We start from the raw sequence: 14,675 nt of genomic DNA, 5'->3' as shown, positions 1-14,675 counted from the left end.
CAATATGGTGGCTACTAGCCACATGTCGCTCTTATGCACTTGAAATGTGATTAGTGGAACTGAGTATTAAGTTTATGTAAACTTAATTAATTAAAACTTAAATTTAAAAACTGATAATTCAGTTATTGGGAAAGTTTTAAGCATGTTGGAACAACTTGGGTATGTGAATATACTTTTTCAAGTGAAGATTTTATAAAACCTAAATAGAGATCAAGTATTTTTAAATTTTTGAAATTTTATTTCAAAATTTAACGTCCAAATTGAGATGTTTTGAAGTGTAAATACACACCTGATTTTAGCCTTAGTACAAAAATAGAATGTAAAATACTTCATGAATATTTTTTATATTGTCTACACATTGAAATGGTAATATTTTGGTTATGCTGGGTTAAATAAAATATATTATTAAAATTAATTTCACTTTTTAAAATTATGTTTAATGTGGCTAGAAAGTTTTAAATTGCAACTGTGGCATGCATTGTATTTCTACTAGAGGATGGCTCTAGAAATACTTTTCTGCTGCTTCTTTGGGGCCATGTGCCTCCTGGTTTAGTCCATGGGGGTGGACGTCTGCAAGAAAACATGGTTTAAGGAGGCTTTAATATAGCAGTTTAATATTTGCAATATATTACCCCTGTTACAGAAGTATTGGCCCTACACTGCCTTGAAGGATAAAGGCATATTCCTTTCTCTCTTGTGCTTTCTGTATGGGGAAATTGATGAAAAGAAAGATGTTTTCTGGTGTCTTGAACTAATCAATCAAATTATTCACCAAGATGGAGACTCTAAGTGGAGAGGAATGGATTTTGTTTTAAACAGGTCAGTGTTCCTGGCAGCCTCATTTGGACAATGGATGGTCACCTGACCTAAACTGGGCCAATGAGTTGCTGTCCTGGGAAACTGGAGTAGAGACTAAGGGATTCTAGTTCCACCTGGCTGCCTTCTTCAACAGGGAGCTCTAAGCCCCAGTGATGGAAGTGATGGCCACCCTTTGCCGTGTGTCTGGGGTGCAGCCAACGCCAGTCTATGGTGAAAGAGAAAAGTTGGCTCCTCAGAGAAGACTTTCTGGGTTACTGGAAGCCCTTCAAGTTCTAGGTTTGCTTCTTACCAAGCTCTCCCTGCAGTTCTGACCCTGAGGTTGTAGGGAAATCCCCATGTCCTCATAATACGTTCCCCTGAGTGTGCTCTTATTACCTGCAAAGCAAAGAAGCTTACTAATACAGAGTAGTAACTCCAAAATTTGGGGTGGGGGAGGGGGAATTAATAATTGACCTTTCTGTTTATAGCTCCAGAAAGAACCAGAAGATAATTTTTTTTTTTCTATAGTTGATCAGTGGTCTCCTTGTTCTGGGGTAGCTGACACAGTTTTCACCACCAACCTTCAGCTGCATTTTGGGTTCAAAAAACTTCTGTGGCCAGTCTGGGAAGCAGGTCACCATTTACAACATTGTTTCTAAGGGAAACACATTCCACGATCCAAACAATGAATTTGGAAAGAATGTTTCGCTTCCAGGAGGGATGAGCTGACCCAGCTGTACCCTGAGGGTTGTCTACCCATTAATCCTTAGTCCCCCTTCCACGCTGAAAGGCATGGGGACCGACCCTGCAGGGTTGGAGTATGTATGTTGGGGGACAGTTGTGATAAAAGCGAGGGAACAAATAGGGCGCCCCAAATCTGGGGTGCTCTAGGGCTCCGTGTATACTGAGAGGCCCTGGAGGTCCAGGGATGGCTAAGAGGGGGAGGTGAGAGGAGGACAAAGAAACTTGGCCTCCTTCACATTTCTGTCACGTCTGCCAGCCCGCGAAGTCCAAGGGGCCTTGCTCAGCTCAAACCCTTTTTGGAATAAGCAAGTGTTAGAAAAAAATCCCATATCAAAAAATCCCGCATCCTCTGCCTGGGGAATCCAGGGCGCTCGACGTGGGCTCCGCGGGGCAGCGTGACTGTTCTCTGGGAGTGGCTGTCACCGCCCGGAGCAAACCAAGGGGCTCGGGCCAAGACTATATCCCTTTTGGAGAAGGCCGCGGAGAATGGGGTGAGTGAGCCAGCTCATCCTCCCCACCCCCTCACTTCTACCCCTCCACCCCAGGCCGGAAGAGGCGCTGGCAGCCTGAGCCCGGACTCGCAGGGGATGAGCAGCTACAGCTTTGTCTGGGAGGGAGGGGAGAAGCCCCGCCCCCCCGGGGGGGAGGGAGGGCGGGAGAGGAGGGGGAAGAAGAAAGGCCAGGGAAGAGGGGTGGAGGGAGAGATGGAGAGCTAAAGAAAGAGGGGGAGGGAGGGCGGTCAGATCCGATTGGGGCAGATAAAGGCAGAGGGGCGGGAGAGAGGGCGAGGAGGGGCGAAGGGGGACTGGGCGCCCGACCCCCAATCGCGCGGCTGCCGCAAGCTCAGCAGGGCTGTAAGGGAGCTGGGCCCGCCGACCGCTGACCGAGACGCTGGCTGGAGCCGTCCGCGGCCGCAACACCCCCACTTTCCAACTCCAAGGTCCCCGCAGCGCGCGAGAGGTGCAGCCGGCTCCGGACGCAGGCAAGGCGCGGGCCGCGGGCCGCGGGGAGCGAGGCTCCGGGCCCGATTTGCGGGGCGCAAGGTGTGGTGCACTGGGCGGTCCTCTCTCCCCTTGCCGAAAGTTTTCCTGCAGTGTCCCCTGCCCCGTCCAAGTCAGCCCCTCAGTCCTCGTCTGCTCCTGTTCTCCTCCCTTCTTCCCCAGACACTGGGGGTTCCCGGGCGTGTGGACTCCGCAGGGGCCGCGTAGGTGCGGAACCCCGTAGGTGCGGAACCCCAGCCTGCCCGCCTTCCGCGGGAGAAAGTTGTGGCTCTAGGCTTGTCCTCCCCCTCCGATTCCTGGGGCGTCCTTCCTTCTCTCCACGCCGAGGGCGGCTGCAGGAAGGCGCCCCCACCCTATCCCCGGGGTCCCCGGGATTCCCTGGCTAGAAGGTGCCGGGCGGGCAGGTGCAGGGATGGCAGGCCCCGACCCTTATCGGGGGGTGTCCTGGGGGGTGTCCGATCCTAATCTGGTCCTGTTCTTCCCGGCTCAACCGACGATTCCCTGGAGGCGGGTTCCAACCTCCGGCGCCCGAGACTCCCTTGGCCTTCAGAAGGGCGCCGGATGCGCGGGGGCCCTGGGTCCTCGTTGTACTTCCCCTTTGCCGGCTCGCGGCCCGTCTCCGGAGCTGATACCGGAGGTCGCTGGTTCTCGGCTTTGCATCCTCTCTCGCCAGAGAGGCAAGTGCCTTGGGCCGACCCCGGCCACTTCTGCATTTCGAGTGCCTGCACTGCGCTCAGTTCCTAAGCTGGGAGATCCCTGGGGACAGCAGAGAGGCACGGTGGCCTGACAGGGAGATATAGGGTTCCATCTTACCCTGGGGCGCTCCGTGGGTCCTGGGTTGTCCACCGCACCTCTGCGCCTCAGTGACAGGAGGAGCTGAGCGCCAGGCTTCTGAACGCTGCGATGCACTTTATTTCTAGGTGTGTGGAATCTGGATCCCTAAAACTTGTTCTCCCAGAGAACAGAGGCCATGTCTAGAACTGGCCAAATTTATAGTAAGTACTTTACATGTGATGAATGAATGTATGAACCAATGAGCTGACAAATAACAATTCCTGCCGCAGTTGATCTTGGTACAATGGGAGGAAAGAATTAGAAACAATGATTCTTTTAAACAGCTGTGAGACAGAGCCAGGGGCCTTCTTTCCCAAGCATCTGGTTGAGGAATCTGGGGTTGGATTTATTCTATTCACCAATCCACATTTCCTTACTGGGAAATTTTTCTGCAGGTGGTCTGAAGAATTAAAGAAACTTCTCAGTGGCTATATTGGGTAGTTTGAGGAGTTTTGTTTTGTTTTGTTTTTTTGTTTTCAAACTTGTGTCCAAATGCAGTGTCTCAGAGAATGTGGAGTCTGCCTGTGAGGTGCCCATTTGGGATCAGAGACCCTGGAGTATGGCCATGAGTGTGGGCACCAGCTGTGCTTTTTCCTCTGAACAGGTCAGCCTGATGCCTGGGAGCTGCTGCAGTCGGGTGGGCCTCAGGGGGACAGAAGAGGACCTCAAATGATGCCTGTGCTCGGAGAGGACAGTAGCTTTGGAAAGAGGGTAGTTCTTGCCTTGGGACAAGGAGGTGGAGATAGAGCATGCAACCTGCCCAGGCACCTGGGAGTCTGGGCTGGTTCGATTCGGGATTCCCTGTGCTGAGAAGGCTGGAAGGTGAATCCTGCTCCTCCTTCAGGAGAAGGGAGAGCAGAGGTGGAGTGCAGGGGGGATAGGATAATCTTTGGAGTGCAACCTAGGCATATCCTATGTTCCTCTGCCCTAGTTTTTTATGCTGGTGAAATCTGGTTAGAATGATGAGGGATACTTTTGGGGAGCTTGGCTGAGAGAAGGCCAGGGGATTTGGGCCCCTAGTCATACCCTCTTCCAGGGGAAGGTAGAAGATACGCCCTTTGCACCTGGCTGAGTGGGCCAGGGCCTGTGCAGTATTCTGCCCCTGCTGTACCTCCGGCTGGCAGCACCCCCGCCTTCCTGAGGGTGGTCTCACTCTGCCCCAGAGTCCACTTCTCTGCATCTCTGCATGGCTTCTGTTCTGGGTTCAGGCCCTCTCTCCAGTTTGTGTTATCCTAGGAGTTGGTCCAGGATGGTTGACAACCCTACACCTTGTTTTCAGCCCCTCAGCTCTCCTCGTCACTCTTGGATGCACTGGCCTACCTGGGACCACTCAGTTACCGAGTTTTGCTTTGATTTCTTGGTCTGTTTCCTGGAGCCAAGCTTTTTGTCTGCCTTCTGTGCATGAGCGCCTTAGGAATGGCCAAGAGAGTTGGCTGGAGAGGTGTCCAGGACCAAGTATTCTGGCACCTATGCTAGAGTGCCAAGAGCTGGACTGCGGGCCTTGCCAGAAGGGGGTCCTGTCACCAAAGTACAAAAGGACCTTGGCCTAATTATTTCCTTCAGTTTTCTCTAGGATACTTTTGGCAGGAAGTGTCCTCACCGGGAGGTGAGGTGTGGAGGGGGGACCAGATTGTCAGAGAATCCCTTGGAGAACTTGAGAGACTGGATGATCCCAAGAGCAGTCTCAGGATTTGTCCACATTCATTTTCCTCTGCCCAGAGTGAGAAACTGGGCAGGTCTCAGTAGTGTTCTTAGAATGGAAGAAGACGTACAGTCTCTGTCTTCAAGCTATAGTTGCGGAGAGCTGCTACAGCTGGGTTTGTAAAACTAGGGCAGTGGTCTCCTTCTACACTTCCCCGCCCCTCCCACCACTCTTCACAATTTGGTCTTTATTTATCCCAATGACACACTGTGCTATTTAAACACTTCCCTGCCTCTCCAGAAGAATTGTAAATAAATCTTTGAGGCTGCATAAGCTAGCACAGGCCCATGACTGAAGGCTTCATTTATTTGGCTATTTGTGGATTCCCATGGAGGACGTGGTGGGGGAGGGGATGGGGCAGGAGGCAATGGGGGAGCAGGGCACAGTAAACAGGAACATCTTCCAGACTCCATTGGCTAGGTGGCCAGAGGGTCATTTTTTAATCATCCCTTGGATGGTAGACTCTGGAGCCTGTAATCAGAGGTTGATGCAGCTGCTCGGGGATGACAGCTTGAGGCTGTAGAACTCCTGCCCAAGGCCGCTGTGACTGAACTAGAGAAGGCAACCTCTCACTGAAGAAGCGGGCAGGGAAGGGCATTTGGTTAATTCCCGTGAGATGAGCAAAGTGACTTAGAATGGCTTTTTCTATTCCTTATATTGATAAAAATTAGCAAAAAGATACCTTATATTTCCTTGGACATGTTAATCCGAAGTGACTTGGCAAATAGGTTTACTTTTACCAGCATAACACTTTATCCATAGTGTTAGTTTGATTAACTGCTCCTTTCTATAGAGAAATGAAAGAACTGTTGGATTTGGAGTTTGAATGGCATTCAGAATTTCTAGCAGCATGATATTGGGCAATGTAATAGATGCTGTCAACATCCTTCCTGTGTTCCCTTGACCTCAACCAGTGAGTGATGGGAGAAAGTGTATAAATACTCCAACTCCCTCACCTCTCTGTTGGGGTAACTTTGAGGCATATTCCATGCTGTCTTTCAGAGCTGCCTTGTAGAACCATATCCCAGTTGCTAACAGTAATAACTGTCTCCCTTCATTGGCTGCCTTCCTTTCCCTCTTTCACTTTCCCACTCCCTTTCAACTTGCACTCTAATCCTTTCTTTTTTTTTTTTTAATACTTTTCTCTTATGTTTTTAAAATAAATTTATTTATTATTTTATATTTATTTTTGGCTGCATTGGGTCTTCATTGCTGCATGCATGCTTTCTCTAGTTGTGGTGAGCGGGGATGGCTGTTCGTTGTGGTGTGTGGGCTTCTCATTGCAGTGGCTTCTCTGGTTGCAGAGCACGGGCTCTAGGCACATGGGCTTCAGTAGTTGTGGCACACAGGCTCAGTATAGTGTTCTGGCTCACGGTCTCTAGAGCGCAGGCTCAGTAGTTGTGGCACACGGGCTTAGTTGCTCCGTGGCATGTGGGATCTTCCCAGACCAGGGATTGAACCTGTGTCCCCTGCATTGGCAGGCAGATTCTTAACCACTGTGCCACCAGGGAAGTCCTCAAATCCTTGTCTTATGGTCAACTTCTGGGGGAAACCAACCTAAGGCTTTAGTCTGTAGTTAAAAAGTCATTTTAAGTCTTTGAGTCTCCATAGAGAATAGACCTTGTCAAGGGGGAGGGTTGGATTGGGAGTTTGGGACTAGCAGATGCAAACTATTGTACATAGAATGGATAAACAACAAGGTCCTATTGTACAGCACAGGGAACTATATTCCATATTCTGTAATATACCATAATGGAAAAAAAAAGATAAACCCTGATTCTGATAAAGTAGAACACTCCTACCACCCAGCAGGACCTACTCAGGGCTGAAAAGCTTGGGGCCACATTTCCAGCCACTTCCAATGTCACTGCATCCAGGAATTGTTCCCTGACTATGCCCCATGGGAGTACAGCCCCATCTTTTGCCTTCTCATCCCACATTTTGCCCATCCCTTTCCTTCTTGTTTCATTGTTCTCTCTCACCTTGTGAAATTTGAGAGCAGAGTCCTTGACTGACTCACCTTGGTAGCATCCTGCAAAATGCCTTTTATATCTTGGATTCCTCTTAAATATTGTTGACTGAATAAAAAATGAGAAGAAAAAAAAATAAAGTCTCTGAGTCTCAGTTTCCCCAGCTGTATGATGGAAATGATAACTATCTCACTGTGATACGTGCTCAAACAGGGGCCGGGCACACAGCAAGCATTCAGGCAAACATTTGCTGGCTCTTTGAGTAGTACAGACGGGGCTATGATGGATTTGGGAATGGGTGTTTTGGTGGACCATAGAGAATTATAATACTTTGGAGAGAGAGGCTTGAGAGCCAGTAGGAGCCAGCTCTAGCACACACCTGGCCTTGACTGGGCTGGGATGTGATCAGTGATCTTAATTTCCGAGTTTGTACACAGGGTGAGGAGGATATGAATTGTACTAGGTGTGGGGGCTTCCCTGGCGGTCCAGTGGTTAAGACTACAGGCTTCCAGTGCTTCCACTGCAGGGGGCGCGGGTTCGATTCCTGGTCAGGGAACTAAGATCCCACAAGCCGCGCTGTGCAGCCAATTGTACTAGGTGTCAAAATTTAAGGTATGTTCAGCTGTGCCCTGAACTGGCTGAATCACTGTGTATGAGACACTTCTGAGGTTCAGTTAAAGATTATTGAAGTGAGTGCTCTGAGTCTTTGGGGGCCTTGGTTTCCCCATCTCCAAAGCCAGGCCTTAGATGATTCCACAGGTCCCTTCTGGCCCTTGGTCTCCTCAGGAAGAGTCTATTGCATTCTCCTTCTGTCAGTACAAAACAGCATTTAACAAAAGAAAACCTTTCATATGTCTACAGTTAGGTTGCCCACCATGGGGCACCCAGCACTGGGCCATCCTAAAGTTTTAGTCTTTTCTGCTGGCACAAGGGATTTCAGTAGAATTATCCCAGTAAAATGTTTGCCTTCCTTGTGTACCAGTTTCACTTAATGACGTAGGCATGATGTGTCCCCAGAGGAGGCCTGAGGAGTGGGTAAGGAGGATATGGAAAGGATATGCCCTACTTTCCTGAACCACTATGCAATGCTGTAGACACCCAAGTGGAAACCAAGAAAAGTCCATGTGGAAGAAGAGACTTCTATATGACAGAATTCAGCGTTCCTAGTTGGGTTTTACTCACAATGCTCCATTGATAATCCTCCTGAGGGAGTCCCTGACTCAGCAATTCCACCCATAGGAATTCTTATCCTAAGGATATAATTGGACACATGAAGAAAAATATGTGCATAAGGGATGTCCCATGCAGCGTTTTTTATAATAATAACAACAACAAAAACGGAGACTAAATGCCCCCAAATAGTAAAATTGTTAATCATGGTGTATTTATACATTAAAATACCATGTGACTACAAAAAATTTAGGATACAGATGTGTATCTGTTAACATGGGAAAATAGGATACATTTCTAAAAAGTAGGTTACCAAACAATGTGCTATTTTTGTAAGATATATCATATCATCCACTTATTTGCCTCTGGAATGATATATAGAAAAATGTTAATAGTGGTTGTCTCTGAGTGGTGGAATTTTGGAAGATTTTGATCTTAAATTTTTTACATTAAATATTTTCGATTTTTTATTATGGTAAAATATACACAATATAAAATTTACCTTTTTAACCATTTTTAAGTATACAGTTCAGCGTCTGTCTTAGTCTGTTTGAGCTATACTATATAACAAATCCCACAGATTGAATGACTTACAAACAACAGAAATTTATTTCTCACAGTTATGGAGTCTGGGAGTCGTCAGGGTGTGAGCGTGGTCAGGTGAGGGTCCTCTTCCAGAATGCAGACTTCTCATTATATCCTCACATGGCAGAAGGGGCTTGGAAGGGTCTCCTTTAATCCCATTCGTGGCTCCACCCTTATGACCTAATTACCTCCCAAAGGCCCCACCTCCTAATACCATCATAGGATTTCAACATATGAATTCGGGGAGGATACAGATATTCAGACCATAGCAGTGGCATTAAGTGCATTCACAGTGTTGTATGACCATTGCCGTTATTCATTTCCAGAACTTTTCCATCATCCCAAACAGAGACTGTACCTGTTGAACATTAACTCCCCATTCCCTCCCTGCACCCCAGCCCCTGGTAACCTCTATTATACTTACTGTCTTCATGAATTTCCCTATTCTAGGTTTCTTATAAAAGTGCAATTGCACAGTACTTGTCCTTTTGTGGATCCTAATCTTTTTGCTTATCTATATTTTTAAAATTAAAAAAGTCTGTTTTACTTGTGTAATAAAAAGGAAAGGAACAAGAAAGACCTGGGAGAGAATTGTGGTGCTTGGTCTCTGGTATTGTCATTTCAGGCTGGGCCACAAGGTCCTGGCCATCCTTGCTGCCTCTGCCGCCATTACCTGGGGTGGGGGTCAGCGTCTGACCTCCATCTCAGCCTGGCAGGACAAAGGTGGATGACCAGTGGGCCTCAGAACTAATCACATTTGGGGCTTGCTGGTTGCTGGCAAATCATCTTATCCCAGGGTTTTCTGTGTGTGGTGGTGGGATTGAAAGGGTGTGCTTGGGGTTCACTGTGCCTCAAACCTAATAGCTGTCATGCAGTGAGTGAGGTCCAAACCAGGTGGAAGTCATGTTGCTGAGACCATCTTTCTTAAAGATTGAGAAGGAGAGCCTCAGCTTTTCTATTTTAAGCATCCTTTGTGTATTTCTGACCCTGTGGCTCAACTCAACCTACTAAATACCCACCAATGGCAACTGTGGGTATGGCTGCTGAATCCTTTGTCGACAGGCAGGGTCAGCCTGCCAGGGATGCAGGGAGGACTTTAACTGGTAGAATCCATGAGATCCTAAGAACTCTGGGGAGATGGGTAGTGGCCTCAGATAATCAGTGCCCTCTTCCTAAGGCTCCACATAGGCTCTTACAGTTGATTATACAGATATCTGGGGCAAGGATTGATCTCTTGTGCATGTGGTGGGTTGTGTATATGACAGGATAATTGGGAACATGGTGCAGAGGGGTGGGGGCAGGGGAGGGGGTGTGTATGTGTGTTTCAGTCTGGCCTGAGGTGAGAGGAGGTCAGGAAGCTTTGGTACCCAGAAACTGGATACTAGGTTGTGTGGCTCTATTCAGGGGTCATGGGAGTGGGTCAAGCGGCTTTACTCTGGGATGTCTTGTTCTGTGGAAAATGTTTTTAAGTTTCTCATTAAGCAATCTCCCACAAGAGCCTGCCCCAACCCTCCAGCGAGCTGGTGAAAGAATGTAGGTCTGGGAGGACAGATGTGCCTACTGTGTTCTCTGGAAATTTCTTCACCTGGCTCTGCCTGTTTTCTTTCTGCCCAGCAGAAGGCTGCTCTTTTAATCCCAGACAGTGGGGGAAGTATAAAGATGTTACGGAAACAGTCTTTGAAGGCCATTTTGAGAAGTTTGGTTTTTCGTGGTGCTGATTTTTCTTTAGGGTTAGTCAGCTGGTTGCAGGACAGGCAGAGGAGGGTGTGAGTGTGGTTTTGTGGAAAACTTCCCCTCAGCCTCCTGGAAATGTTCTGGAATCCCCTGGATGAGCTGTTTCTCCTGGGTCTGAGATCTGCTATGTGAAGCTTTCCCCACACCTGTTGTAGGGCATTAATGAGGTTAAAAAAGGGTGGATGTGAGATGCCCCACAGTGGCTACCCCAGGGGAGGGCTCAGCACACAGTGACCCTTCCTCCGCTCGCCTTCCTTACAGCTTTCAAGGGTGAGGAAACTGCCTGTCTCTGGCGGTGGAGGAGGCCAGCGCTTTGGGCTTTTGGGTTTCCAATCCTGGCCCTGTGTAGCAAGGAGAGGAAACCCTAAGATCTCTGCACACAAAGCTCATAGTCTCAGCCTATAACACCAAAAAAGGGAAGAACTGCTGGGGTTCCCTTAGGAAGGGGATGTGAGGTCAGAGATGAGTTTCAGAGAAGCACTTAGTAAACAGGAAGCGTGGCCAGAAAGAAACCTGTGCTTGTAGGAAGTGCGGAACTGGAGACGGCCTCCTCACCTGCCAGGATAAGCCAGCAGTGCCTGGAGCTGACGGCGAGTGGGGGCTCAGAGCATGAAGAGTGACACAGACCTTGGGCCCTCCCTGTGGGACAGGGCTCCACCTAAACCTTGCAATTATTGGGCTGGAGGAAAGCTTAATTTGCCCTTCTGAAGGCAGGACTTTAAATACCCATAAAATAGCCCTCGGTTTTGAGAAATGCAGGTGAAGGAATGCTTAGTCTTATGTGTCTTGTATGCCTCCACTAACTTCCCACTCTTTCCTCATGCCAAGTCAGTTACATGGAGATTTGCACTTTGTTGAGCTTTATCCTGTGAGGGGCCATCTGGGCAGGGTCCCTCTGGCTGAAGATGACGGAGGCGCTGCTTCCCTTCCATCAGGGAGGCAGAGGTGGCCAGGACCTTCCCTGGGGCCTGTAGGTACTGGAGGGTTCGCTTTCTGGGTCTTTGGGTTCTCTGAGCTGGAGTCTAAGTTCTTTGCACACACACACACTCCCTCACACACCCATACCACACATTCATATGTGCACTTGCATGCTCTCTCACACCCATACGGACACATTGACACACACACTCTCCCTTACATATCTACATCTATACATTTACTCACATCCACACCTACACATTCACACACATACCGCTTCTTCTGTCTGGAGTTTTTGCTTCCTTTATGCCTTTTTTGGCCCCATTCCAACACCCTGCTCATCCCCTGTGAGGCTAAGGTTTCCTTCTAAATATCTGTCCTGAAGTCAAAATCTTGTGGATGTTGACGGGACTTCCCTATAAACAAGTAGTTGCTCATCTGGGCCCGCGGAATGATCGTTTGGCGGGGGGTGACTGTTGTGACTCTCGGGGTCACTCGACTGGCCACCTGCCTGCTGGCGTGAGAGTAGGAGGCAGGCCTTCCCGGCAGGCATCCCGAAACCATTCCCTCAGATCTTCCCCAGCCACACTGAGGGACTCACACCTGTGTGAGGAAGGCCTAAGCAAGAAGGGTCAAGGACCCAGCTGTCAGTGGAAGGAGCTGGGGCTTTGCAGACCTTGCTGCTGGCAGGAGGGCGCCCAGCTTGGCCACCTGTCCTGCTGAATCTCAGGTCCTCATCTGGCAGGTGGACCAGACAGAGACTGCCTCCTGAGAGAGAAGTGAGGTTGCCTGTCAGCAGGGGTCTCGTACCTGTTGTCAGTCAGGCACCCAGGTTTTTTCCAGAAGGAGGGGGGCAGGCTGTTTTTGGGGCCCATGAGTGTAGGGGGTAGCTTGTTCTTTAGACAGAGGGTGAGTTGTGTCTGGGGATTCGTGGCTCTGTAACATTGCAAATACCTGGGTCCCTGGATGGGATCTCCATCCCAGGCTCCTGCAAGGTCTGCTTTCCCTTCAGCTTGTCTGCCAGGCCAGTCACTGACTCACCTGCCTTCCCCAGGGCTGTGGCCAGCAGCTGAAGCCAGCCTCCAGCTGCCTGTCCTACTCGGAGACCCTCATGTCCAGCCAGGGCACCACAGAAGGAGCACTGGCCTCATCATGTCAGCTCTGTGACCTGGGACAATTCACCTGACCTCCGGGACCTTCTGTTTCCTCATCTTTAAAGTGATAAAAATAAAGCCTTCCCTGTGGGTTCTTGTAAGGAATAGGAGAAGGCTTCTAGAGTCTTGTCACCAGCAGCACCAGCATCACTTGGGAGCTTGCTAGGAATGCACATTCTCAGGCCCCACTCTAGAGGTACTGAATCAGAAATTGGGAGGAGGGGGACAGGAATCTGTATTCAATGAGCCCTCTGGGGGATTCTGATATACACTTCTCTAGAATATGGCCAGGTCAGGTGACTTTTAGCTGAAAACTCTTTCTTCCAATTCACCTCAAGAGAAGCTGTACTAAATAAGGGTTCTGCTTTGCATCAGACAGTCCTGGGTTTGAACTCTAGCTCTGCTTCTTCCTGGCTGTGTGTCTTTGGACAAGTTACTTCACTTCTTTGTGCCTCAGTTGCTTCATCTACAAAATGGGAATATTGTTTCTTTCTTCATGGGGTTGTTATGGGGATTAAATGAGTCGAAGCAGGTAATATCTAGCTTGTAGCAAGCTTGCATTTCTGGTAGTTGTCTATTATTCACACTTGTTGTTTTATTATTAACATAGTAATACTGTTGTGATTGTTCTGTTCCCTATTTGTGAGGGAAACAGGAGACCAGGGCCTCCTTTGACTAGTCTTCTGTTAGTCCTCTTTGCTACCTGCCTCCACGTTAAGTGCCCTCCCTCCTCAGGCAGGACAAGCCAACCTCTTCCCAAATACCTTCGCCTCCCTTTTCCCTAACCTCTAACGTCCTTTTGGGGTGTGGAGGGGCAAAGCTTTGTATTCACATTCACAATAAAGCTGAGGAAGTAGAGTACATATACCCAGTACACTTGACCTTATCTCTCCCTTTGGTGCTGTTTGATGTTCTTTTCCTGAGCAGAGTGACTGAGAACCATGTGGGTGGTTCCCTGGGGGCCTGGACATGGGGTGGGAAAGGGATGGAGGAGGCACATGGGTTTGACAAGTAAGTGGGCCTTTTATTGAAGAAACCATGTAGATGGAAGGCAAAGTATGCTGTTTCCTTCCTAGGCAGCACGAATTTTGCCCATGTTTAGGACAGGCTCAGGTGGAATCTCTTGTAATCTCTAGATCTTGGCAGCGCCCCAGGTCGCAGCTCAAGTCTCCTTCCTTGTGTGGCGCAGTAGGGCTGGGGTTTCCTGTTTGCCATCAACACTTCTTCCTGCCCCCATACGAGGAGGCTGAAGTGCGGAGGGGTCAGCACTATCTCCTCTCCCACTGCTTGGTTACAAAGCAGGCCCTCAGGAGACCTGATGAGGCAGTCTTCGATACTGCCTCGGATAGTATGAAGCCATGGATAGTATGAAGCACCGTGTCAGATAACTTTCTTCTCCAACCCTAGAGCTCCAGATCGTCCCCAGAGGGCAGGGCAGACCAGGGTTCAGAGAAGAGGTGGGGAGAGGCCCCAAAAGGGGAAGCTGCAGGCCCCCAGCTAGTGTTTCCTTTGCATCTGGGGCCTGCAGCTGGCTCCCTGGCTTCTGGGGTGTGGTGCCCTGGTTTGGTGATGGGGCCCCTTGCATCAGCTCTGTGCCTGTACACACTGATCCTCGGGGATGCTCTGCACTGCCCCTCTCCCCTTTGAAATATTAGTAATGGGAAGGGGGGCACTGAAGACTCAACTCAGTTTGCTTTTAGAAAACTCTGTTCCTTCCATTCTTGAAAGGCTTCGTTGAGATGCATTTGGGGGTGTCCTCAGTTTACACAGCTCTATCCCCATCAGATTTCATAGTGGTTCTCAGTCCTGGTTGTACATTGTCATGACCTGGGGAGGTTTTAAAAATGCTTGTGGCTGGACCTCCTCCCGGAGGGTCTGATGAAATTGGTCTGAGTTGCAGCCCTGACATCAGGAGTTTCAAATTAACCCCCTACCCCATTCCCCCTCCAAGAGAGTCTAATGAGCACCCAGAATTAGAACCTCTGAGATGTTGTGTGTCCTGAGTTCAGCTGTTACTCCTTCCCACTTTGGTTTCAGCTGAGGCTTGCCAAGTGCATGTCCTTCT

General features: G+C 49.1%; 1 protein-coding gene across 8 annotated transcripts in view; it reads left to right on the top strand.

Annotated features, from left to right (window-relative positions):
• The first annotated feature begins 2,244 nt into the window (after positions 1-2,244).
• Positions 2,245-14,675, top strand: part of RASSF2 (Ras association domain family member 2) — a 49,006-nt gene continuing 36,575 nt past the window's right edge. For 2 of the 8 annotated variants that reach the window (XR_003793112.1, XM_029220310.1), the window contains exon 1: positions 2,321-2,524. The gene's annotated coding sequence lies outside the window, so the exon portion shown is untranslated. The other 6 variants (XM_029220303.1, XM_029220302.1, XM_029220304.1 and 3 more) reach the window with 6 other exon arrangements.

This window comes from Monodon monoceros, unplaced genomic scaffold (genome assembly GCF_005190385.1).
Source record: "Monodon monoceros isolate NGI ecotype Baffin Bay Population unplaced genomic scaffold, NGI_Narwhal_1 Super_Scaffold_13, whole genome shotgun sequence".
Lineage (NCBI taxonomy): Eukaryota > Metazoa > Chordata > Mammalia > Artiodactyla > Monodontidae > Monodon > Monodon monoceros.
Note: the sequence above shows the minus strand (reverse complement) of the source record. Positions and strands in the feature narration are given on the sequence as shown.